The 27254-nt window shown below is 41.9% G+C and overlaps 1 protein-coding gene across 20 annotated transcripts in view; it reads left to right on the top strand.

Annotated features, from left to right (window-relative positions):
* FGGY (FGGY carbohydrate kinase domain containing) overlaps positions 1–27254 on the top strand; it is a 224458-nt gene that overhangs the window by 127903 nt on the left and 69301 nt on the right. The window lies entirely within an intron of this gene.

Raw genomic sequence — 27254 nt, forward strand, 5'->3', positions numbered from 1 at the left:
CACAAGTGGGTGCAACGAAATGAGGTGCTCTTCCCCAAGGTAAAACTGGACAACACTACAAAAAAACGTTAAAATATACACAACTTTCACCATCCAAATATAGATACCCCGTTTTCTCTCAGCAATTAAAATCCACCAAAAACCTATGGCCCCGCATTTAAACTCAATACTGCACTTGGGTAAAAACTGTTCTTGAATCTGCTTGTCCTTGCTTTCAATACCCTGAATCTCCTTCCTGATGGTAATAGTTTAAAGAGCTGATATCCCGGATGAGAGGAGTCTTTCAGTATGTTAGATATCTTCCTATTACATCTGTTCTTATACAATTCTTCCAAAGAGGGGAGTGAACAGCCAATGATGTTTTGGGCCGTCTTAATCACCCTTTGAATTGCCTTTTTCTCTGCCACTGTGTAGCTCGTGAACCATACACAGAGACAGTAGGATAATATGCTCTCAATTGAACTCCGATAGAAGGTGATTAACAAACTCTCAGTCAATTGTTGCTTTCTAAGAATCCTTAGAAAATACAACCGTTGTTGTGCCTTCCTGATTAATGCAGCGGTGTTTGCACTCCAAGTCAGGTCATTTGTTATGATAGTCCCAAGAAACTTACATTCAACCACCTGTTCCACACAAACTCCATCTGTATACAGTGGCTGAATGTCTGCTCTTTTTTTCCTATAGTCCACTATGAATTCCTTGGTTTTTTGGATGTTAAATAAAAGATTTAAATAAAAGTGCATTCTCTTTGGATGTCTTGCTGAAGCCTTTTGTTCTGTGGGGGGGGGCTGCTTGTTCTCTCTCTTATCACATGGGCCAAGAGGGAGGGCCTACTTTTTTTAACTGGGAAGTTTCTGGACCTTGCCTTCATTTCCTTAGGAGGTTTAGGCCTGGACGAAGCTCAGGTGCGTTCTCTTTGGATGTCTTGCTGAAGCCTTTTGTTCTGTGGGGGGGGGGGCTGCTTGTTCTCTCTCTTATCACATGGGCCAAGAGGGAGGGCCTACTTTTTTTAACTGGGAAGTTTCTGGACCTTGCCTTCATTTCCTTAGGAGGTTTAGGCCTGGACAAAGCTCAGGTGCGTTCTCTTTGGATGTCTTGCTGAAGCCTTTTGTTCTGGGGGGGGGGCTGCTTGTTCTCTCTCTTATCACATGGGCCAAGAGGGAGGGCCTACTTTTTTTAACTGGGAAGTTTCTGGACCTTGCCTTCATTTCCTTAGGAGGTTTAGGCCTGGACGAAGCTCAGGTGCGTTCTCTTTGGATGTCTTGCTGAAGCCTTTTGTTCTGTGGGGGGGGGGCTGCTTGTTCTCTCTCTTATCACATGGGCCAAGAGGGAGGGCCTACTTTTTTTAACTGGGAAGTTTCTGGACCTTGCCTTCATTTCCTTAGGAGGTTTAGGCCTGGACGAAGCTCAGGTGCGTTCTCTTTGGATGTCTTGCTGAAGCCTTTTGTTCTGTGGGGGGGGGGCTGCTTGTTCTCTCTCTTATCACATGGGCCAAGAGGGAGGGCCTACTTTTTTTAACTGGGAAGTTTCTGGACCTTGCCTTCATTTCCTTAGGAGGTTTAGGCCTGGACGAAGCTCAGGTGCGTTCTCTTTGGATGTCTTGCTGAAGCCTTTTGTTCTGTGGGGGGGGCCTGCTTGTTCTCTCTCTTATCACATGGGCCAAGAGGGAGGGCCTACTTTTTTTAACTGGGAAGTTTCTGGACTTTGCCTTCATTTCCTTAGGAGGTTTAGGCCTGGATGAAGCTCAGGTGCGTTCTCTTTGGATGTCTTGCTGAAGCCTTTTGTTCTGTGGGGGGGGGCTGCTTGTTGTCTCTCTTATCACATGGGCCAAGAGGGAGGGCCTACTTTTTTTAACTGGGAAGTTTCTGGACCTTGCCTTCATTTCCTTAGGAGGTTTAGGCCTGGACGAAGCTCAGGTGCGTTCTCTTTGGATGTCTTGCTGAAGCCTTTTGTTCTGTGGGGGGGGGCTGCTTGTTCTCTCTCTTATCACATGGGCCAAGAGGGAGGGCCTACTTTTTTTAACTGGGAAGTTTCTGGACCTTGCCTTCATTTCCTTAGGAGGTTTAGGCCTGGACGAAGCTCAGGTGCGTTCTCTTTGGATGTCTTGCTGAAGCCTTTTGTTCTGTGGCGGGGGGCTGCTTGTTCTCTCTCTTATCACATGGGCCAAGAGGGAGGGCCTACTTTTTTTTAACTGGGAAGTTTCTGGACCTTGCCTTCATTTCCTTAGGAGGTTTAGGCCTGGACGAAGCTCAGGTGCGTTCTCTTTGGATGTCTTGCTGAAGCCTTTTGTTCTGGGGGGGGGGGCTGCTTGTTCTCTCTCTTATCACATGGGCCAAGAGGGAGGGCCTACTTTTTTTAACTGGGAAGTTTCTGGACCTTGCCTTCATTTCCTTAGGAGGTTTAGGCCTGGACGAAGCTCAGGTGCGTTCTCTTTGGATGTCTTGCTGAAGCCTTTTGTTCTGTGGGGGGGGGCTGCTTGTTCTCTCTCTTATCACATGGGCCAAGAGGGAGGGCCTACTTTTTTTAACTGGGAAGTTTCTGGACCTTGCCTTCATTTCCTTAGGAGGTTTAGGCCTGGACGAAGCTCAGGTGCGTTCTCTTTGGATGTCTTGCTGAAGCCTTTTGTTCTGTGGGGGGGGGGGCTGCTTGTTCTCTCTCTTATCACATGGGCCAAGAGGGAGGGCCTACTTTTTTTAACTGGGAAGTTTCTGGACCTTGCCTTCATTTCCTTAGGAGGTTTAGGCCTGGACGAAGCTCAGGTGCGTTCTCTTTGGATGTCTTGCTGAAGCCTTTTGTTCTGTGGGGGGGGGGCTGCTTGTTCTCTCTCTTATCACATGGGCCAAGAGGGAGGGCCTACTTTTTTTAACTGGGAAGTTTCTGGACCTTGCCTTCATTTCCTTAGGAGGTTTAGGCCTGGATGAAGCTCAGGTGCGTTCTCTTTGGATGTCTTGCTGAAGCCTTTGTTTCTCAAATACTCTCTCTATCTCCAATCCTAATATGGTAAATAGAAATCACCTGAGCAAAGGCAGAGTCTCAGCTGTAAAGGAGGATGAGCAGGAGAGTGTGTCTAACGGCATGTGAAACTCTCTAATCCTACTTTTTACCCAAATTTGGTAAATAGGAAAACCAACTAACATCTCGTACACCTGGGGGGAGTATACTTTTAAAGGTCAGATCATACTTCCATACTATTAGAGACCAGGCCGGGTAGGTGGGGCTCGTCAGCCCTGGAAGGCAGCCCATCTAGGAGAAGGACCACTCCGAATTTAAACCTCCACTGCCTTGTGGCTATATCCACTTATGGAAAGGGCTTCAGGAGATAACCTCGAGGCAAAATCCGGAGCCGGAGTCCCGGAGGCATTTTCTTTCATTCTGCCAACTCCTGCGACGTTGCTGGAACCAGTTGTATTGGCTCTTGCCTTTCCACTGGACCATTTCAGCGATGTGGAGAGGGGGGATTTGCTGCTTGGGTAACAGCCTATCCTCCATACTATTTTACCCAGGCTTCGTGCTCTGGAGAGGACACTCCAGCTTCGCATACAGCGTCGAAACAACACGGGAAGTAGCAGTTACCGGTTATAAGTCTCTGCTCAATTGGCGTAGAGCAGGACGCCAGGGGCTACTTCTGACGGTGGGAGAGGTCATTGCACCTCACTAGGTAGATACTGCCCACCTTAAGCTGGGCAGCCCCCAGCCAGTAAGGTGCTACCTCGCCACGGTCTGTTAACCTCACGGGGTGCGTGGGGTTTAGGGTGAAACCCGACAAGCAGATCGACAACCGTGCACCATGCAACAATCATAAGAAAACTTCTGCCCTAAAGCTGGGCACCTGGAATGTACGGACAATGACCCCTGGCTTTCCTGACTACAGCTTTCCTAACGACCTGCAAGAAATAGACGATGTGCGCAAGACAGCTGTCATTGACATGGAACTGAGTAGACTGCAGATGGACATTGTTGCCCTGCAAGAGACAAGACTGCCAGACTCGGGATCTGTCAAAGAAAAAAACTTCTCATTCTTCTGGCAGGGAAAACCATCGAATGAGACCAGGGAATATGGTGTTGGCTTTGCAGTCAGAAACACTCTCCTGAGATGCATTGTTCCACCCACTGTGGGGAGTGAAAGAATCCTGTCTCTGCAGCTCCACTCATCAGCAGGACCAGTAACCCTCATTAGTGCATATGCACCAACACTGTCATCCACTCCAGAAGTGAAAGACAAATTCTACGACGATCTGGCAGCTACTATCAAAAAAGTCCCTGAAAGAGAGTCACTGTTCATTCTTGGAGACTTTAATGCTAGAGTTGGTGCTGATCACAATTCTTGGCCCACTTGTCTAGGCCGTTTTGGCATTGGAAAGATGAACGAAAATGGCCAACGCTTACTGGAGTTTTGCTGTTACTATGGTCTCTGTGTCAGCAACACATTCTTTAATACGAAGCTGCAACACAGAGTTTCCTGGAGACATCCAAGATCCAAGCATTGGCATCAGCTCGATTTGATCCTCACTAGACGTTCTAGCCTTCCTAGTGTTACGATCACACGCAGCTACCAGAGTGCTGACTGCGATACTGATCACTCCCTGGTGTGTAGTAGAGTAAAACTGCGAACAAAGAAATTGTATCACATGAAAAAGGAAGGAAGACCACGTATTGACATCAACAAGACTCGCGATCAAAGAAAAGTGAAGGAATTTGCCCAAGCACTCGAGGAAACCCTTCCAGGTCCAGCTAATGTAAATGCACCTGAACGATGGGAACACTTCAAGAACACTGTCTACAACACCGCCCTGTCCACCTTCGGCAAGAAGACCAGAAAGATGGCTGACTGGTTCGAAGCCCATTCGGAGGAGTTAATGCCAGCCATTGAGGATAAGAGAAGAGCTCTAGCAGCACACAAAGCCTGTCCTAGCGAGTACAACCTGCAAGCTCTTCGAGCCGCTCGTAGCCAAGTCCAACAGGCTGCCAGGAGATGCTCCAATGACTACTGGCTTCAGCTTTGCTCTCAGATACAGATAGCAGCGGACACAGGTAACATCAAAGGAATGTATGATGGTATCAAGCAGGCCTTAGGTCCATTACAGAAGAAATCTGCTCCCTTGAAGTCTACTACAGGTGTGATCATCCAGGACCGAGCACAGCAGATGGAACGCTGGGTGCAGCACTACTCCGAGCTATATTCCAGAAAGAATGTAGTAACCGAAGAAGCATTAAATAACATTGAGTGCCTGCCTGTCTTGGAAGAGCTGGACAGCGAACCAACCCTAGCAGAAATAAATGCGGCCTTGGATTCCCTCACCTCTGGCAAGGCACCTGGAAGGGACAACATCCCTGTTGAAGTGCTGAAATGCGGTAAGGAGATCATCATCACCGAACTGTATGAAATCTTTTGTCTCTGCTGGAGGGAAGGTGGAGTACCACAGGACATGAAGGATGCAAACATTGTCACGTTGTACAAGAACAAAGGTGACAGGGGTGACTGCAATAACTACCGTGGTATCTCTCTTCTTAGCGTTGTAGGGAAGCTGCTTGCCCGTGTTGTGCTGAAGAGGCTCCAGGTGCTTGCAGACAGAGTCTATCCGGAATCACAGTGTGGATTTCGAGCAAATAGATCCACCACTGACATGGTATTCTCCCTCCGACAGTTGCAGGAGAAATGCAGGGAACAACAACAGCCACTCTTAGTGGCCTTCATAGACCTTACAAAAGCATTTGACTTGGTTAGCAGGGATGGCCTTTTCAAAATACTTCCCAAGATTGGATGTCCACCTCGTCTCCTTAACATCATCAGGTCCTTCCACGATGGAATGAAAGGCACTGTAGTTTTTGACGGCTCAACATCAGATCCCTTTGACATCCGAAGCGGAGTGAAACAGGGCTGTGTCCTCGCACCAACACTTTTTGGGATCTTTTTTGCTGTCATGCTGAAGCATGCCTTTGGAACTGCAACAGAAGGTGTCTATCTCCGGACTAGATCAGATGGAAAGCTCTTTAATCTCTCTAGATTGAGAGCAAAGACCAAAGTCCAGCTGAAATGCATGAGGGACTTCCTCTTTGCAGACGATGCAGCCATTGTTGCCCACTCTGCTGAAGACCTCCAACAACTCATGAACCGTTTCAGCAAGGCCTGCCAAGACTTTGGACTAACAATCAGCCTGAAGAAAACACAAGTCATGGGCCAGGGTGTGGACTCATCTCCCTCTATTACCATCTCCACACAAGAATTGGAGGTTGTTCATGACTTTGTGTACCTTGGCTCAACCATCTCTGACACCCTCTCTCTAGATGTCGAGCTGGATAAACGCATTGGGAAAGCAGCCACCATGTTCTCTAGACTCACAAAGAGAGTATGGCTCAATAAGAAACTGACAACACATACCAAGATCCAGGTCTATAGAGCCTGTGTCCTGAGCACACTCCTGTACTGCAGCGAGTCCTGGACCCTTTGTGCCCGGCAGGAGAGGAAGCTGAACACCTTCCATATGCGTTGCCTACGACGGATTTTTGGTATCACCTGGCAGGACAGAGTTCCAAATAGAGTAGTCCTAGAACGAGCTGGAATTTTCAGCATGCATACATTACTGAAACAGCGACGTCTACGCTGGCTTGGGCACGTTGTGAGAATGGCTGATGGTCGGATTCCAAAGGATCTCCTATATGGAGAATTAGTGCAGGGAAATCGCCCCAGAGGGAGACCACAGCTGCGATACAAGGATATCTGCAAGCGGGATCTGAAGGCCTTAGGAATAGACCTCAACAGATGGGAAACTCTGACATCTGATCGTTCAGCCTGGAGGCAGGCAGTGCATCACGGCCTCGCCCAATTTGAAGAGACCCTTGTCCAGCAGGCTGAGGCAAAGAGGAAGTCACAAAGGAAGCAAAACCAGGGAGCTGGACAGGGGACAGATTGGATTTGTCTCCAGTGTGGAAGGGATTGTCACTCTTGAATTGGCCTCCTCAGCCACACTAGACGCTGTTCCAAGTCCTCCATACAGAGCACGATACCATAGTCTTTCGAGACTGAAGGATGCCTACTTGCAAATAAAAGATTTAATATGTGCTTATATAGTGTGATATGTGAGCAGTTTTCTGAGAATAACATGCAGCCTGACAAGATATTTTACTTTGTATAGTGACTCTTATAAGGCAGCAATTTCCATAGTGATTTGTTTCTTCTTTGATAAATAATTCTACTTAAATCCAGTAGTGAGCTGCAGTATGAGCAGGCCCATTGAATCAGTGGAGATTTGGTGATTCAGCGGGCCTACTCTAGCTTGTGATTTACTACTGGATTTTAGCCACTGATTTTGTTCTTCTTTTTGGTTTTGATAATGCTTGTTAGCCTGGAAGTATATCCTGCAAACTCGTAGGTATTTTATTCTGAGTATAAATATACTACAGTAATTGCATTGTTACTCTGGCAGTAGCCAAACAAATACCTTAACAGTTATTTGCTTTAAAAATTGCTCATGTATCTTTTAGCATTAACAATGCATTGAAATCTCTTGTCAGAGAGGACATTGGTTTTTTGTTGTTGTTGTTGTTGTTGTTGTTTTATTTTGAAGCACAGTCATTTTTGCTTTACCACTATGGGGTCCAGGAAGATAATTTTGTAATACTGGGCATTTGTTTGTTTGTTTGTTTGTTTATTGCCACTTAATAACCAACATTTATAAAGCAAAACTTGTAATTAATTGTTTTCGATAGTAACAGGTTATGTAGAATTAGCCCAACCCTCAGAAATGTTATTGCTTAGAAAATGGCAGAGGTTGGGTTAGTAGTATTGAAACATAGTATACATAATCTATTTAACACAGTCTACAAATATATGAAATTATATACCAGTAGAACCAGAGAAAAAATTTCCACAGGAACAGCAAAATTGCCAGATTTATCTTTTCTTCCCATGCAGTTCTCACTCAGGCAAATTATATTACTGTCAGTTGTTGATGGAAGTTGCCAATGTATTTGATACCCATACTTCTTAAGGAAATAATTCATTTGTTTGAGTAGTGAAAATGTGCTTCAATATTAATTAAAATATATGGAAAACAAAAGACAAAGTGGGTCCTCAAGAGGTAGTTGCGAAAGAAATGAATTATGGTGCAGCATTGAGATAGCTATATTATGTGAAAGGCTCATGAACCTAAACTGAGGACTATACAGTATAGTATACCCTTCAGCTACACATTCCTCTTCCTGTCCTTAGCACGTCAGCTAATGAGATCAGCTGTGAGTTTTACTTCGATGTGGAAAAGGGCTTTCTTGGCAATGGTTTCCCAGTACCTTCCCTGGGAGGTAATTGATGCTTGGATGGAAAGCAAATACTGTATTCCTCTATTTGTGCAGATGTGTTTAATTATTTTTGCTGTCTTACAACTGTGATACCCTTAGTTACCTAGGAGTACACTCAATGAAACGTTCCTCTGTAATGTTGTTTAGTTGTTAAGTCATGTCCGACTCTTCGTAACCCCATGGACCATAGCACGCCAGGCCCTCCTGTCTTCCACTGCCTCCCATAATTTGGTCAAATTCATGTTGGTAGCTTCAATGACACTGTCCATCCATCTCGTCTTCTGTTGTCCCCTTCTCCTCTTGCCTTGACACTTTATCAACATCAGGGTCCTCTATATACATGTGCAGAATTTGCTTTAATTGGACTTCTCTTTGTTGATTGTTTTATATGTGCTGTTTTAATCTTTATGTAAACTGCTTTGAAGTCATTGACAGCAAATAAATAACAAATAAATAAGCTGTCACACTAGTAATTGGTACTAGATGTCATAGCTTCATTGTGTTTCCCCATCTATTCCCTATAATAATATAATAATAATAATAATAATAATAATAATAATAATAATAATAAATTTATTTATTTATTTATTTATTTATTTATTTATTTATTTATTTATTTATTTATTTATTGCACTTATATGCCACCCATCTAGACATTGTCTACTCTGGGCGGCTCACAACAGACAAGATAAAAACAGTTAATATACAGTAACAGCGTTACAACCATATACAATGAAAACATAAAACAATAGTTCAAGATGGGAAGAAGAAAATTAAGTATAAGAAGATTATATTTAATTTTAAGTATAAATTAAGAAGACGACAATAATAATAATAATAATAATAATAATAATAATAATAATAATAATAATAATAATAATAATAATAATAATAATAATAATAATAATAATAATAATAATAATAATAATAATAATAATAATAATAATAATAGAAGCAGACAACATTGCGCACATAAAAGTTAAAGAACTAACAGAAAGGGAAAATATCAAAAGACTGTGGAAAATCTTAAAATCAAAATTAAATGGAGGAAATACAATCAAAGCCATAAACACATAGGCTGTTCCAGAAACTAGATACTCAGCTGGAATAATAGATTGGACTAAAATTAATTAGAAGAATTGGATAAAAAAACATGGAAACTGATGTACATGCATCATGCAGTACATCCAAAAAGTTATGTGGACAGATTATATTTACCATGAAAAATTGGAGGTTGTGGATTACTACAAATATAGCAGGTAATAGAGGAGGAAAAAAAGCAGAGAAAAATTAAGACAGTGAAGATGGAGAAAATGGAGAATATATTGAAAACAACAGAAACAAAATCTTAATATAAGAAACAACAATTTGAAAATAAATTAAACAGTTTGAAAAATAAGCCACTACATGGACAACATCTGAGAAATATTGATGGAAAGCATGGCAGTAATTCAACATGGGCATGGCTAAAACTGGGAACTATTAAGAAAGAAACGGAAGGCTTGATTTTTGCTGCAGAAGAACAAGCACTCCAAACTAATGTGATGAAAGCTAAGATTCAAGGAATTAGTGCTAACAGCAAATGCCAACTCTGCCAAGAAAAAGATGAAACTGTTTCACACCTCATCTGTGAATGTCCAAAGACTGCACAAACAAATTATAGAATTAGACATGGTAGAGTGTCAAAAGTAGTGCACTGGTCTTTATGTAAAAAATATACTGTAACTTGCCAGCCTCCAAAAACCCATGGGAAACACCATGTAGAGAAGGTATCAGAAAATGACAAAGTCAAGATCTTGTAGGATTTCTGGATCCAAACTGATCTTGAACACAACATACCAGGCATACCGTACTAGTAATAGAATGAAGAAATATTTGGATCACTGACATTGCAATTCCAGGAGATGCCAGAGTTGAAGCTAAAGAATTGGAAAAATTAACAAAATGTAGAGATCTAGGAATCAAAACATCTTATTTGTGGATGAAATACACTTCAGTGGTCCCCTTTGTTATTGGGGCTTTGAGAAGAATACCATGGAATTTAACAGAGTGTTATAAGCACTTGCAGATTTCAGAAATAACACCATCAGAGCTAGAAAAACTGACAATATTAGAAACAGCATATATATTGTGCCGATATATAACAGATACTTAGGTTTTTGGTTAAAACATGTATCTGTTATATAATACTAGTCAGTGTTTTTATAAATTTAATTGACTGTGCAATCCTTTCCAGCGTTTTCTAGGTTCTCAGAAGTGGTTTGCCATTCTTCCTTTTGGGGAATGATCTGGAACTGCACAGCTTGCCCAAGGCTACACAGTTCCCCTTCAAATAATTCTGCAAAGGAAATTTTTACACATTCCACTGCCTACACGTACCTCCTCTCTCAAAGATACTAGACAGACCTCTTTTCTCACTTCCACCTCTCTACCATAGCCAACAGTGTAACAAAAAAGAATGAGCATAATGATCCCCTTTGTGTTTGTATACCACACATCTGGAAAAAGCTCAAGGGAAATCAAATTTTTTCCCTTCTTAATTTCTGGATTCTCTCTAGATTCTCAAGAGAGGAAAAGAAAATCCCATCTAAACATGTATCCTGCTATTTATTATTCCTGTCATTCTTCCACATTTTGACTTCTGTGAATTCATTGTAAAATCCTTCATTTATTTTCTAGGTATATGATAAAACAGACCAGTTACGTCTTGCGTTTGGCATATTTCTCAGTAAAAAATGATTAACATACACCCAAAGCCTAAATACTTCATTCTACTGAGCACATTTGGTACTGGTGTTTTTAAAATAATATTTGAAGGAATTAAGTTGCAAACCATACCATAATCAGATTCCAGTTTGCTTATGTGAAAAATTATCCTTTCTTGCGTTTAGATTGCTATCCATTATACTGAGAGGGAGAACTTAAGCTGAGGCATAAAGCACCAAATAAGTCACTCCCTGAGCTGAAGCAGAAACAGAGATTTCCCTGTTCTTTACTTTTGCAGGTTCAGGGGCCAGTTTTCTGACCCCAGTTCCGGCCACAGGCTACCCACATGCCTGGGTGCCAAAAACTGCCAGAAGTGGAAATTGAAAATCCCTTCCAGATTCAAAAGAGCGATGTTCTTATTTTTGTTTTGCCAAAGCAAGGCTGTATGCCTTATTTTACTGCAGAATCATGCTTCCTGGCGCACGCTTCTCCTAGTGTCATTTTAGAAAGGTATGTCAGTTGGGGCTGTGAAAATTAGTGCAGGCCATGTATCCATTTCTTCCCCACAGAGTATAAAACGTTATGTGTAAAGTTATGTGAAAGCAAAGGCTTTCACGGCCGGGGTCTAATGGTTGTTGTGGGTTTTTTGGGCTGTTTGGCCGTGTTCTGAAGGTTGTTCTTCCTAAGGTTTTGCCAGTCTCTGTGGCCGGCAACTTCAGAGGAAGAACAACCTTCAGAACACGGCCAAACAGCCCAAAAAACCCACAATGACCATTAGACCCCAGCCGTGAAACCCTTCGTGAATACATATTAATTGATTGTTAGGCAGGAAGATTGTAGCTAATCATAATTATGTCTCATCAAGTTGATTCTGACTTATGGGGACCCTCACAGGATTTTCTATATATAAAGGTACTCAGAAGTGGATCAGTAGTCCTATATCCTATTGGTGCTCTAGGACCATGCCGATTGCCCAAGGTACATGATGTCATCAACCACAGACACTCCAGATGACGTCAGCTGGGCCCTGTCCCAGGAAGTAGAGTGGGGATTTTGAACTACCAGCTGTTGGCTCTATAGCCAAATGCTCCACTGAGCATTACCTTTCCCTTTCCCTTCCTCGTCCCATTTTGTAATACATGTCTGGAACATCTGCTGTGATGAGGTGTTTGTTGTTGTTTAGTTGTTAAGTTGTGTCTGACTGACTCTTTGTTACCCCATGGACCAAAGCATGCCAAGCCTTCCTGTCTTCTACTGTTAGTTCCAGATGTTAGTTAATAGGTGAAAATGCTGTTTGAGTTTGATGTGTTCAGCTTCCTTTTATTTCCCAATGATTCCTTGTTGCCAAGAACAGTAGTGGCTGAGTTCTGAAGGCATGCAGTGGAACCTTGGTTTCATTCAGGTCTGGATCTCTTTATGCCATTTGAGTGTATTGTTGTGTAGAAATTCAAAACTGTGTTGGGGCATAGGAGACAGTTAAACAGTCTTATTTGCCAATGGCCTAGGTTTATTCTTCATATTAACTTAGTAGGCATCCTTCAGTCTTGAGAGACTATGGAAACATGCTCTGAATGTCTTGGAACAGTGGCTAGTGTGGCTGAGAAGGCCAATTCAAGAATGACAATCCCTTCCACACTGAAGACAAATACAATCTGGGCCCTGTCCAGCTCCCTGATTTTGCTGCTTCCGGGACTGCCTCTTTGCCTTGGCCTGCTGGACAAGGGTCTCTTCAAATTGGCAGAGACCATTCTGCACCTCCTGCCCCCAGGCTGAACGCTCAGATGTCAGGGTTTCCCATCTGTTGAGGTCCATTCCTAAGGCCTTCAGATCCTGCTTGCAGATGTCCTTGTATTGCAGCTGTGGTCTCCCTGTGGGGTGATTTCCCTGCACAAATTTTCCATACAGGAGATCTTGGAAATCCGACCATCAGCCATTCTCACAACATGCCCAAGTCAACGTAGACATCGCTGTTTCAGTAATGTATACATGTTAAAAATTCCACCTCGTTCTAGGACTACTCTATTTGGAACTTTGTCCAGCCAGGTAATACCAAAAATGTGTCGGAGTCAATGCATATGGAAGGTGTTCAGCTTCCTCTCCTGCCATGCACAAAGGGTCCAGGACTCACTGCAGTACAGGAGTGGATTCAGAACACAGGGTCTATAGACCTGGATCTTGGTGTATGCAGCCAACTTCTTATTCAGCCACACCCCCTTTGTGAGTCTAGAGAACATGGTAGCTGCTTTGCCAATATGTTTATTCAACTCAACATCTAGGGAGAGAGTGTCTGAGATTGTTGAGCCAAGGTGCACAAAGTCATGAACAACCTCCAATTCTTGCATGGCGATAGTAATTGAGGGAGGTGAGTCCACAATCTGGCCGATGATGTGTTTTCTTCAGGCTGATTGTTAGTCCAAAGTCTTGGCAGGCCTTGTTAAAACGATTCATGAGTTGGAGGTCTTCAGCAGAGTGGGCAACAACAGCTGCATCATCAGCAAAGAAGAGGAACTCCCACATGCATTTCAGTTGGACTTTGGCATTTGCTCTCAATCTAGAGAGATTAAAGAGCTTTCCATCTGATCTTGTTCATATTAACTAACTTTTTAAAAAAAGAATTTTTAGCACTTGGATTCAAGTGGAAGTAACATGGAGTTATAATAAACAGATTAAATCTTGTTAACATTCTTCCTAAAGTCTACTAAAAATACTCATCCTGCAATGATAGGCCTTTTTTTATTGTGAGCCTTTGGCACTCCTCTTAGTAACAACGTATCTACTAAGCTACTAGTTACATAGTAAAATATTTAATTTTAATAATAGCTTTCCCCTATGAAAACATAAGTAACGAGAATGGCAGTTTAGTTCAAGCAAACAAGCAGAAATTACGCCTTTCTCTTCAGGTAATTTTAGCAGACCGATGTACCTGTGTGATTGTGCCTACAGAGCTTCACAAATAAAAGAGAAGGGACCATATTTAACAGCTAGTCATTTTCTGTAAGACATTTTTCAGTTTCTCTAGAAAATGAATGGATACGAGGATTTGCATTAACTGAAATCTGTCTAAAACTAGGACTTAACTATAGTGGTGACTTCAACCTGTGGGGCTTGCATAATACTAACTATAATTCAGTTCTTTTTTTAAAAAAACACTTCATTTTACAAGCATGGGACATTGTACTTCTGTACCCATAATTCAAAAAGCCAGGAAATGGCTCAATATTGCTGCATAATATTGTGCCCATGTGGCCAGCAGGGAGAAGAATGTCAACCTTTACATAGAAAAGGCCAGCCCAAATATTGACAACACCAATAGCAGCAGCCAAGATGGTTTACAGGGAACTCTCTTGTGCTCACTACCACTCACCAAGTGACACCAAGCAAGGGAAAATCCCAGAAACAGACTCCTTTTTTCATCAGTTAAGCATTCTCACCAAACACAAAGCAATTGTCATTGCTGTTTTTTGACAAGCGTGAATGATAATTCACCATATCGCTTTCAACCTTCACACCCATACTTTTACCCATAATTTTACCCATAATTTCCTTATGCACCATTCCTTCTAGGAATAGACCTGTGAGGCTCACATCCTGTACCTGTACTGAAGTAGGGGAGTTGGCCAACTGGGCAAGAATCATAATTCAGGCAGTGTTGTTGAGAGACAGCAAGAAAACAGCTAGCCAACTACAACAAGGATCTTGAACCAAAGATCTTGTAAAAACAGGTGCTTGCTCCAGCAACAGTCAGGAAGCAACTGCACAATTTTTCAGATGCCGCAATACCACACTTTTCGTTGGCATATAACAGGACCCTGATCTACAGCAAGCATTGCTTAGTGGTCATTCTTCCGTAGCAAAACTCAGAGAATGGAGACTGCCATGTGTGTCTGGAATGTACTAGCTCTGAGTCACAGACATAACTGTGAAGGATCAAGCACGAATGCATGACCAATTAGTATGCGAGGGTGTTTATGAATTGCCCAGAGACCAGAGTGAATCAGTGGGAATGGGAGTCTTGCAGTAACTTATCTTCCTATAAGAAGGTCTTGCCCAGTTCTGACTGTGATCCTGATAGTAAGGCAGTGGATAATCTGTTTATTATAACTCCAAAAGGACATCAGAAATATAATGGAAGTTTCAATCCAAATGTGCTTACAAAGAATGAGTACTACTGAACTTGTAGAACTTAGTTCTGAGTAAAGGTGTGAAGCTTTTACTCAAAAACGGACATGTAGAGAAGTTGCTTTCACTGTTACAATCCTTTCTATTGACCAGTAATTCTTAAAACAATATAAATGGATCTTTGGTGCACAGAATTGGACAAGATCATTTTCTGTCTTCATAAAGCCTTGCAGTTGTTGTTGTCGTCATCGTCATCATTTCTAGAGTTATTTACAGGTTGCTTTCTGTATTAGTAACCTGTGCAGAAACATTGAGGACCTTGCTTTGAGCCATGATATCATCAACCCTTCTGAATACCCAGTAACGAAGATTCATGCTATCTTTGAGGTGCTCAAGAGTTTCTTCTACTCCTGCTTATGATGAGGAAGCCCTGAGGGGCAGCTCCAAAATCTGAGAAATTCAGGACCTCAGTCCACAAGTGTAGCATGAGCAGGACAAAACTAATCCCAATCAGTTGACATTTCTGCTGAAAGAGTTCTGCCACTGTGTAGGCAATACTGTTTATATCTGGCTGTGTACCTTTAAGAAGGAGGCAGATACAGACATTTCATGTTAATAACTAAATAGATCACGTAAGAAGAACTACATTTCACTTTGATGAATTGGTCCAAGTCTCTTTCACTCATCCCATTAAAAATCTAACAAAACATAAACTAGGATAAATGATTGCTGTAACTATCTTATGTAAACATAATATTAAGAAAAGAAAAGCTAATGAATCACTTTGTTTGCTTGTTATTGATGCCTGTTGTCGTCTATTGCAGTGGTCCCCAACCTTGGGCCTCCAGATGTTCTTGGACTACAACTCCCAGAAGCCTTCACCACCACCTCTGCTGGCCAGGACTTCTGGGAGTTGAAGTCCAAGAACATCTGGAGGCCCAAGGTTGGGGACCACTGGTCTATTGTGCACTGACAAGATGTGTCCTATTCTGTTCTCCTTTAATCATGGTGCTGTTGGGCAAAGGAGAGATGGGTTTCTGAAAGGTCATGCTGGCAGGCAGAACTAGGTTAAAATGCTCCAGTTGTCTTCTTTCATTCTGTGCCAAAAGATTTGGGTTAGTTCACACTTGTATTGTTGGTCTATAATTTAGAAGAATTCACTAGGAACATCTTGGTTAAAAACAAGCAGTTTCACTTTTTTTTTTTTTTGAAAGGTCAGGGAGACATGTTCTGATTTTCTTTCTTCTGTTATTTATATATTTGTCCACTTCCTCTCTAATGAGCTGAGAGCAAGCTGTAGGGCCATCTCACTTCCAACTTTCAACACCCCTGAGTGGTAGGTCAAGGCTACAGATTATGATTGGCCCAAGATCATCTGATAAGTTCCATGGCTTCAGCTCTAAACGCAATCCATAAGCATTATGTCCAGATGTCTGTGCCAGTGCGTTCTTTGCAGGTTCCTCTGCTTGTATTAATCACTGCTAAGCCACTTTTGATCATTTCAGAGGTATTTTTAATGTAAGAGACAATACAAAAATGGTAGCCTATGTTTGTGAAAAGTGTAGTTTTCTTCCTGCATAGTGGTCATGCACACCAAAAAGCTAATATTTTTCTGCCACATTTCTTTTTGAGTCTGGACAAGCATTTCTTTTTATGACATGCCATTGTAAAATAGCTATACACACATCTACGTTCTGAGAGATTCCAGACCTCAGTCCATAAGTGTGGCATGATCATACAGTAACTAATTTAATGGGCTCTGTGCTTATTTGTTTGTTTTTCATGTGAAATATAGCTTTGTTCATATTAAATGTTTTACTTTGTGAGATGGCCATGGGTGGATAATGTATTCATTCCTTGGCTGGAGCAACTGACCTGGAGGAGTGATGGGAGGACCCTACAGTTTATAGATTCAGCAACTACAACATGGCTTCATGAAAGCGTGATGTTCCCACAGGCAGGCTAAGATCATTAACTTCATGTGCCTTTGCTGTTTACTTGATATATGAGACAGGTTGACATCTGTTGCCCTTCTCTCTTGCTCGGCATTTGCTTTCCTTTCCTTACGGTAATAGTTCCACTATTACTATGCACCAGTAATGCTAAAAGTTCTTTTATTCCTATGATCCTTCAGGAAAAGCAGTTTCTGGATCATCTGTGATTTGCAAAGTTTCACAACATCCTGTCAGGCTAATTTTTTTTCTCTAGGGAAATAAATCAAGACAGAATCCTGAAGCAGAAGGCCAAGTTGCCAGCCTGCCCATCAGCTCTAAAATACCTGCTGTGTAATGCTATGTCATTTGTGTCATGGACTTTCATGCATTTGATATATTATCTCTCAGATTGCTGTGTGCTGTGCAATGGTGTTTTGTTCGTTCTCAGTCTAAAATCCCTATAAAGAACATAGCTTTGTAGCAATTTTACACCAATAGAAGCTGTTAAGTATAAATTCATCTAAGCAAAAAGCCAATCTCTAATAGTAGGTCATTATCACCCCAGATTACAAGTGCAAATCAAGAGTAATCAGTAGTTATAAGACAGCATTAATTACATTTTCTCTAGCTTTTTTATCACTTGGGCCAAAATTCAGCCAAATTATACATCACTAATGGGGTTATGAAGCTGGCTGGAAAGCTCAATGGTTTACATGTCTGGCTGAGAAGCTAGAGGTTGGGCATTTGATTCCCCACAGTGTCTCCTGTGAGTAGAGCCAGCCTGTGTGGCCTTGAGCAAGCTGCACAGCCCTAGGACACCTGCGCAAGAAGGGAATGGTAAACCACTTCTGAGTATTCACTACCTGGAAAATCTTGAAAAGCCTCACCATAAGCAAGAATTGACTTGGCGGCACATGATTATGAAGATGTGGAGAGTTGTGTGTGTGTGTGTTTAATCCATGCCTAAATGAAAATAACATTTGACTCATCATTGTTTTGAAAGTTGATGGCCAGATGCTTATACTTTCTCCCAAAGCATGGATAGCTGTGTTAGGACAAAACAAATCCCAAAAATCCATACTAAGGTGATATTTTTGTTAGGTGAACTAAAAAGGCATAAAAAGTATGGAAGAAGACAAAAAAAGCCTGCAAGTTTTTGAGGGAATACCCTCTTCCTCAAGGAAGTTATAAAAAGTAAGCAGCATGGAAGAAAGGGAAGGGGAAGAAGAAAAGGGAATGGCTGGATGTAAAGTTTTAGTTGTTTTCATGTTGTGTCACAGGAAGTAAGGTAAGAGGGCTGCTGCAAACAAACACCCAGGTCTCATCAAGTGATAGTGGTGTGAGATTTCAGCTGGCACAGCCCATAGTCTCATTCAGCTAAATGTTCTATGTCATTAGTAATGGATAGAGCTGCAGGAACAGCACAGTGATTACACTACAGACATGTTTATCTCTGAAACTTGGAGAAAAACTTTAAATGTTTCTTTCGCTGAAGAATGTCAAGCACTAAGACTCACTCTCAGGGCTGAAATTGACTTCATAAGGTTGTTTTTGAAAAAGCTATTCTTGAGGCAATAAATACAAACATTTGCATAATCTATTCCATAGGATTCTGTAATCACACCTTTTATTGGTATAATCTTCCTAGACTGAGGGAAGGGGGCTCAGGGGTCGATGTGACAGCAACTTCTGGCACACTCCCTCTTCCCTTGATGCCTGTTCACTTTTGTCCCAGGTTCACTTTTGTCCCACACTTCCAGTGCCTTTATTTCTTCTTCTCCCATCCTGGCAGTGGCAATAAAAAATTATCTGAGCTTGTTTTCATGCACCTGCCCTTACTGTCTGGGGCTAAGACAGAGATCATACTGTCTGTTAGCATTTGTAGCAAAATGCTGCTGGATTTCTGCTTGGCAGTTAGGATTTGGGTTTGGCCCCTGGGGTAAATTGTCATGTAACAAAGTTTTCATTTGGTGAATGAGTTAAAAAGCAAGGGTAAGCCCTGCTAAGCTTAGCACCCCATGTTTGTTCACTGCAATGAACTAGTATGGGGCCCCACCATGCAAAATGACAATCCCATCTTCTTAGAAGTGTTTCAGGAGTGAATCCGTGGGAACTTTTTACCAATCCCACTTTTAAACCAGGGTTTCCCGTCTGTCTGGACACTGGGAAACTGTGATTTCTTTAAACTGTGATTACGAAACAAACCAGGCTCATAAACTACAGTTTGAATGTGCCTTGCTTGAAGAACTACCGGTATGTTTATAATAAATAAAGTTCTTTTAATTTTGAACTTTGTGAGTTGAAAAGTGGGAGCAAAAAATTTGCCTCTCTTCTTCAAAACTGTGCTGGAAAAAAGCAGGGAACGCAATATTCTGAGATTCATTGCTGCTCATGAACACAATGCAAGACCTGATGTGTCCTGATTGGTGCCTGCAGGTTCTAGTATGCCCATGGACACCTCGGTTGGTGCCCATCAGTTAAAAATAACTTTCAGCCTGGTAAGCTGCAGAGAGAAATGCCAGCACTTCATAGCTCCCAAGGCATGAAAATGGTATTTGGGTGCAGCTCTTCATTTTGAGGTGTGCCCAGCTGCCAAGGGGGGAAAAAAAAGATAAAAGCAGAAACAGCAGTGATGGTGGGGGTGCATTTTGGTGGTGGTTAGCTAGAAGTGGTAGTATAGAGTGAAGGTTGGTAAGTGATATTTAGTGATGGAGTGATTTTGCTTATGTTGTATGTCTGTAGTTTTGATGTGGGGTAGTGTATGTTTTGCTTTGAGTGGTGGGATGTGTATTCTTTTCGTCTAGATTTGAGAGTCAGCAGTGTGTTTTGCCTATTGGTTTGGTTTAGTTTTTAGTGCGGTTGAGTGTTTTGCTTGTCTTATGGTGTCCCTAAGCATCATCAGTTTTCTTTTCAAGAAGTGGTGGTTTTGTTCTGCTTTGCAGGGGTAGAAAAGTGATTCGAAAGGATCAGACTTTTCCTCTCCTTGTCATTATTTTCTTGGCCACATTACCTATCTTTATGTCTTGTCGGTTGCATGTTTATGAAATGTTAGAGCAGAAAAACTCGCGGCCACATATGTGGTTCTTAGATAACTTTGTTACATGTTAGTTTCACTACTAGTTTGTTACTTGAGAAGTGAATGTTATTTTTGATAAGGCCATGACCACCAGAACAGTCATTTTGTAAACTGTAAAGCTCCCGTCTCCCATGGTGGCCATTTTCTGAGAGTGCTCACAACACTCTTTCAAAATAACTATCCTTTAGTTTCTTGTCAGCATTTCTGTATGATAAATAAATTCACTCTCATGAAAAACAGTGTCATGTTGATACCTACAGTGGAGCTTCAGCATTTATATGACATGGCCCAGAAAGTGTACTGCTCTCAATATTACTCTCAGGAATTCATTAAATAAAATAATATTCCGTGGGGAATATTTAAAGTCTCTAAACTAGACTGTTATTAATGTACTACCATCATAAAAGTGAAACATTATATTCTATACAGGTGCCACAGAAACGATGCTTATTGTTGGTGGCTGAAAGTCAGCCTGACTTATCTATCTATTATTTCTGTCTGAGCACCACAATAAATTTTTCATTATTTATCCCTCAGCATTTACAGTTATGGACTGAGCAGGTTGTAAAATCTTCGAAAAATACTCCAGTGATTTTGAGAAATGCTCAAGTGATTCAACAATTACATTCTGATAGATCATGCTCCAGCAGGGCTGGATACTCACTTAATGCAGTCTGGCATAGATCTTCTTATGTTGGCTCAGCATTATTTTTGTTTATTAAATAGCAATGACAACACTGTAGTGCCAGGTGTACCTACCTGTACAGTGCTATACAAAATGTAATAGCTGATCAGTTGAAGTTCTTATTTGTTTAGTTTAGCTTGCTTTAGTTTAAATATTTTTAATGTATTCTTCCCCATCCTGTCACAGTTTCAAAACGTTGCCTTCTTGAAATTTGAGCAAGAGATATAATTGCTCAGATGAAGTGAAAAGTGCTGAAAAAACAAAGAGAGTAAAGCATACTCCAAATCCTAAGCACTTTTACTTTAAAGTAAGCTCAGTGATGAATAAAACATCTGTACAAGTGTGCATTTTCAAATTGCAGTAATATACCTGATGGTACAGTCAACCCTCGACTTGCGAACCTAATCCATTCCGGAAGGCCGTTCACATGTCGAAAAGTTCATAAGTTGAAGTACAATTTCCCATTGAAATCCATGGGAACAGAATTAATCTGTTCCAGCATTACAAAAGAATACAAAAATAAAAATGAGCAGAGCAAGTCCCACATTGGGACTGCAAAAAAACAAACAAACCCAAAAAACCCCCACAGAAACATAACCCCCCAGTCCAAACCCACCCAGAAAAGATTTTTTAAAAAAGGACTTACCAGTCCAAAGCCTCCTGGTGCTCCGCTGCCTCCACCGTGGCCTGGGGCGAGCGGCCAAGCACCCGGCCAGCTGACCGCTGCCTCCAATCGTGGTAGCAGGGGACCCCTGGGAGGCCTCCAGTGGTGGCGGAGAAGCTCCCAGGGCTTCTCCGCTGCCATCAGAGACATCCAGGGGTTCCCCTGCCACCACGATCGGCACCCTCAGGTTTTCCAGGGAGTAGACCAAGCCTACCGGGGGAAGCCCTCCTGAGGGCTTCCCACGGTAGGCTCGGTCTACTCCCCGGGAAAGCCTGAAGGTGCCGATCACGGTGACGGGGGACCCCTGGGATGTCTTGCCTGCCACCATGGGAGACCCCCCTGGAGGTCCCTGCCATCGCGATCGCGCCTTCAGAGGTCTCAAAGGGCTTTCTTCCCATCATTGGAGGAAGCCATTTGAGACCTCCGAAGCCAAAAAGGCAGGGAGAAAGGGTGGGAAATTCGAATTCCCTGCCCTGTTTGCCTCCGGAGCTCTCAAAGGGCTTCCTCCGATGTCAGGGGGGAAAGCCCTTTGAGACCTCCAAAGGTGCCAATTGCTCCGTTCGCAAAAAATGGCATCGATTTGCGAACAGAGCCTCGTTCGTAGGTTGAGGCTCTGTTCGCAAGTCAATGCCAATTTTTGCAAACGGAGCCGTTAGTAAATCGAAAAGTTCGTATGTAGGGATGTTTGTAAATTGAGGTCCCACTGTATGCTGAATATTACATTTGGTACAAACCCCTTCATGGATTGCGGCCTTGTTGTGGCAAAGGGGCTTGAGTAATTCAGAGAAGCTATGGGCTATGCCATGCAGGGACACCCAAAACGGACAGGTCATAGTGGAGAGTTCTGACTAAACGCGATCCACCTGGAGCAGGAACTGGCAAGCCACTCCAGTATCTTTGCCAAGAAAACTCCATGGCCAGAAACAAAAGGCGAAAAGGTACAATGCTGGAAGATGAGCCCCTCAGGTCGGAAGGTGTCCAACATGCTACTGAGGAAGAGCGGAGGAGAAGTACAAGTAGCTCCAGAGCTAATGAAGTGGTTGGCCCAAAGCCAAAAGGATGCTCAGCTGAGGACGTGCCTGCAAGTGAAAGTCCGATGCTGCAAAGAAGAATACCGCATAGGAACCTGGAATGCAAGATCTATGTACCTTGGTAAGCTGGATGTGGTCAGTGAACTAAAATGGATGGGAATGGGTGAATTCAATTCAGATGATTATCATATCTACTATTGTGGGAAAGAATCCCACAGAAGAAATGGAGTAGCCCTCATAGTCAACAAAAGCGTGGGAAAAGCTGTGCTGGGATACAATCTCAAAAATGATAGAATGATTTCAATACGAATCCAAGGCAGACCTTTCAACATCACAGTAATCCAAGTTTATGTGCCAACCACTGATGCTGAAGAGGCTGAAATTGACCAATTTATGAAGAAAAGACCCTGATGTTAGGAAAGTGTGAAGGCAAGAGGAGAAGGGGACGACAGAGGATGAGATGGTTGGACAGTGTCACTGAACCTACCAACATGAATTTGACCCAACTCCGGGAGGCAGTGGAAGACAGGAGGGCCTGGTGTGTTCTGGTCCATGGGGCCATGAAGGCGGACACAACTAAATGACTAAACAAATGAAGATTTACAACACCTTCTAGAAATGATACCAAAGAAAGATGGCCTTGGAATTCAAAAGTAAGCAGGACAAGGGCTAATAGAGTTTTGTCATGAGAACAAGCTGGTCATCACAAACACTCTTTTCCAACAATACTAGAGGCGACTCTACACATGGACATTACCAGAACGGCAATACCAAAATCAGATTGATTATATGCTCTGCAACCAAAGATGGAGAAACTCTATACAGTCAGCAAAAACAAGACCTGGAGCTGATTGTGGCTCTGATCATCAGCTTCTTATAGCAAAATTCAGGCTTAAACTGAAGAAAGTAGGAAAAACCACTGGGCTAGTCAGGTATAACCTAAACCAAATCCCTTATGAATACTCAGCGGAAGTAAAGAACAGATTTAAGGAGCTAGATTTGGTGGACAGACTGCCTGAAGAATTATGGATGGAGGCTTGTAACATTGTACAGGAGGCAGCAACAAAAACCATCCCAAAGAAAAGGAAATGCAAGAAAGCAAAGTGGCAGTCCAACGAGGCCTTACAAATAGCAGAGAAGAAAAGGGAAACAAAATTCAAGAGAGGTAGGGAAATATACAGAAAATTGAATGCTGACTTCCAAAGAATAGCAAGGAGTGACAAGAGAGCCTTCTTAAATTAACACTGCAAAGAAATAGAGGAAATTAATAGAAAGGGAAAAACCAGAGATCTGTTCAAGAAAATTAGAGATATTAAAGCAACCTTTTATGCAAAGATGGACATGATAAAGGACAAGAATGGTAGGGACCTTACAGAGCAGAAGACATCTAAAAGAGGTGGCAAGAATACACAGAGGAATTATACTAGAAAGATCTGGATGTCCCGGACAACCCAGATAGTGTGGTTGCTGACCTTGAACCAGAGTGAAGTCAACTGTGCCTTAGAAAACATGGCTAACAAGGCCAGTGCAGGTGATGCCATTCCAGCTGAACTATTTAAAATCTTAAAACATGATGCTGCTAAGGTGCTGCACTCAATATGTCAGCACGTTTCCAAAACTCAGCAGTGGCCAGAGGACTGGAAAAGATCAGTCTGCATCTCAATCCCAAAGAAGGGCAGTGCCAAAGAATGCTCCAAGTACTGTACAATTGCACTCATTTCACATGCTAGCAAGGTTATGCTCGGAGTCCTACAGGGTAGGCTTCAGCAATATGTGGACAGAGTCGGACACGACTTAATGACTAAATAACAACAACAATTCTCCCCACCTATATTTCTGAAGAAACATAATCCTGTGAGGCCTCAATATACCATGTGCCTTGCTTAATATTTGAATTGCTTCTCACTTAACCTGAACATAATGCTTCCTTCCTTAATTATTCATTCTACCTGTGTATACTGAAACCTGGGGGAATGTTACTCCTACCCAGTCTAAACCACAGTGTGCTTTGAAATCACAAGTACATAGCAAATCAATAGGATGAAGAAGAGATCTACACATGATGTGTTTGTTAAAGGAAACATGAGTGGTACATGATGTCTGAGAACTGTGAGTGAACTAGGTGTCCGAAACATTTGTTTAAGACTTGTTTAGAGAGGTGTATTTCTCTGTCTGATATCCACAAGTTAGTGTGTTTATTGTAGGAAACACTTGTACAAATCACTCATATTTCCCATAACAATGGGTAGAGCAGCCTTTAATTCTTTATAAAGAAATTTATAATGTGATATTGAAATAAAACAGTTCATGCATCCTGTGTGTCTATAAGTCTTTTCTTAATTGAGAGATTGATGTTGCTATTTTAAGACTTATGCAAATCACGTAAGACTTGGATTAAAATATACATGCATTCCATGATGTTTATTCAAATAATTTTTACACATTAGAGTACTATATTAAACCGTGACATCATTTTCCAGAGACAGAGAGATGGAAGGATGGCAGTGATTTTGGTTTTAAATGAGTTATCTGAAGGCTGCAATAATTTTAGGGCATAATCTGTAAATGGGGACAAATCCTTTCGTAAACTTTTAGAAGTAATGCCATTTTTGGACTGCTGAGAAAGTAGCACAGTTACAAAAGTGTGGAGGGTAGGGCAGGATAACCTGGGTTCTTTTATAGCTTCTCCAAGTTAACTGTCTCCTTTTTCAGAGTGTGCCTTACTTAATTATGTGTGCTGGTATCACAGGCAAACCGAATAGTCTGGCCGCCCTCCCCTCTAGCTAAATGGAAGAGAAACTTCAGGACGAGTCGGAAACCCAATCCACCACATTAATTCCCCATCTGGGATTTGAACTCTTGCTATGCCAGTGTAGGGGATCAGAGTGTTCTGTAAGGAAACACAGGCATGCAGCATCACTGTGCTAGCTGTCTGAAATACCTGGGGTTTTTTAAATGAATTTTTTTCAAAGGACACGATGATTATTTTGTCTGGGGATTTGACACCAGTGATCTGAAGCACTAGAACATACTTCACTGAGCCTGTTTCCTAGGGATGTTTGCTACTTTGCACGTACAGTTTCTGCACTTTAACCTGAAAGATGGGTGTAGAGGTTAAGTAGCAAAGCTAACCATCCTTTATGGTAAATTACTAAAACTTTCTGAAACAAAAATATGTGGATGGTCTGGGACTGTTTTGTATAGTTGCAGTTTGAATCAGTGCCTGAGTGGGAAGATTACTGGAAACCCTAAAAAAAAACTGTTCTGGACTTAAAGAAGAAGATATTATTATAGTGAAAATGTATAAGGTCAGTGTTAATCGTATTAAAATTGATATGTGATAGACCTCACACCATCTCTTTTACCTAAATTCTGATCTTCTAAAGCTTCTTGTTTGTTTATTTGTTTTAAAATCCTTCTCTGATTATGCCTCCAGTTAGTTAAGAGCCAGTCCAATCTAGTGATTAGGGTCTTAAACTGCAGTCTCATTGAGGCATTACCTGCTTTTTTTTCCCCTTATGTCTCCAGAAAAGAGGTTACCCCGCCCATATGAAAACGCTCCGCTGGAGCAAGAAACTATGAAAGCTGGGACTCTTCTTTGTATGGATAATTTAAACATGAGTAGACGCCGATTCTCTGTGGAATGGAGATGTTGTGGCAACTACTGCTTGGGACTTGGAATATCCAGGTTTCTAGTCCTTTCTGAACCACAAAATTTACTGGATCGCTTTGGAAACGTCAGTCTCCCTCTCAGTTTGAACTAATTCACAGGTTTCTTAGGATAATAAAGAAAGTAGGAGGAGAGTCAGTGAAGGAAAGATGAGATACAAATGTAAGCAATGAATGGTGAGAGTGATGGTCATTATAGGGATTTTTCAAGATGTAGCTTCTGTCATGCAAGTTTTCCTTGCCTTTTTTTAAAGCAGTGGTCTAGAGTTCCTTATCTTCCGTTTTTAACTCTTTTGTTTTCCTCTTTTTTCAACAACCCCGTATTTTTTCCTTACCATATGAATTCATTAAGGAAGAAGTGGCCAGGTAGCTGCAGAATGTCTACCATCTACCTTTCTATATCTGTCTTCTGTATAAAGAGATAATGTCCATCCAGACCTCAAAATAAGTTATTTTGGGGGATGATGGTTTGTAGAGTCCCTAGCCAGGATAGTCAGGCCCCGGAAGATGTAAAATTTGCTTTTTAAAATGTTTTAGCGATTCAGAGAAGATTTGATCATACCTTGATTTTAGATTTTGCTCATGGCTGTGTTTCTTCCCCCCCCCCCTCCAAATTGCCAAAAGTCCTCCAACATGGGTGGTGAGTGATTGGAAGAAAAGGAGAGGGAAAACTATAGCAGAAGTAGCTGTGTTACACAATGGCTGCTTCTGACTATGATTCCAAGGGAAGCTTTCTCTTGAGGAGTGACCTTGCCCCTGAGTACATTTCTGCTATGAGTGAAGACTTTCTTTAGGAAAAAGACAAGGAAAGCAAAATAATGGGCTTGAGGAGAGTTTACACATAAAAAGATGCGGGTTCGGGAAGAAGAAAGGTACTTTTGCGCTCTCAACTAGCTAAAGCTGGAAATAATCTTACTGGCTATGTCTAAAGCCAAAGGTGTCCTCGTCTTGGCCACACTCCTCCCTCCCACCTGCTTTCCTCATAGACCGTAAACATGAATCTGAGAACTAGGCAACACTATGTTCGGATTTTACAGTATGAAGCCAAATTGAAATTCATTCAAACTTAAGTTTA

Source organism: Pogona vitticeps, chromosome 4, assembly GCF_051106095.1.
Source record: "Pogona vitticeps strain Pit_001003342236 chromosome 4, PviZW2.1, whole genome shotgun sequence".
Lineage (NCBI taxonomy): Eukaryota > Metazoa > Chordata > Lepidosauria > Squamata > Agamidae > Pogona > Pogona vitticeps.